Here is a 464-nt window from a genome sequence, read left to right on the forward strand (position 1 = left end):
ATCAATGTACTCAGAGTCTGGAGGGCAGTTCACTGTTTGAAGACAAGAAGAGTTGCTTACAGTACCTATACATATGTTGTAACTTCTTGATAGTGTAGGAGCAAGTACCCATGTGCAGGTACTCAAGTGATGTACTTTATCAAAGGAGGTATTGAGGGTCACCAGAGACAGAAAAGTTCTTATATTTAAAGAGAAGGATATAAATGAAGGAATACAATTCAGAAAGATAAGCTCTAGTTCTGTCAGGATTGCCAACTGGTTTGTTTATCTGCATGTGTGTATATTCATGATATGATAAGATTTGTAAATGTACCAGTACATGTGCTCAAAACTTTATCTTGTATAAACTAGTACTATAATTGTTACCGCTTGGTTTGCAGACATAGTCTCCATCTTGAAGCTGGCAGCTCTCATTAGGAGGACAGCTGGTGTCATAACAGTGAATATTTCCTCCACCCTCACAT

At 37.9% G+C, this 464-nt stretch overlaps 1 protein-coding gene across 1 annotated transcript in view; it reads right to left on the reverse strand.

The window, feature by feature from the left end:
• Positions 1–464, reverse strand: part of zanl (zonadhesin, like) — a 32,363-nt gene that overhangs the window by 20,193 nt on the left and 11,706 nt on the right. The gene's annotated exons all lie outside the window — the stretch shown is intronic.

Source organism: Sinocyclocheilus grahami, unplaced genomic scaffold, assembly GCF_001515645.1.
Source record: "Sinocyclocheilus grahami isolate Dianchi unplaced genomic scaffold, SAMN03320097.WGS_v1.1 scaffold10.1, whole genome shotgun sequence".
Taxonomy (NCBI): Eukaryota; Metazoa; Chordata; class Actinopteri; order Cypriniformes; family Cyprinidae; genus Sinocyclocheilus; species Sinocyclocheilus grahami.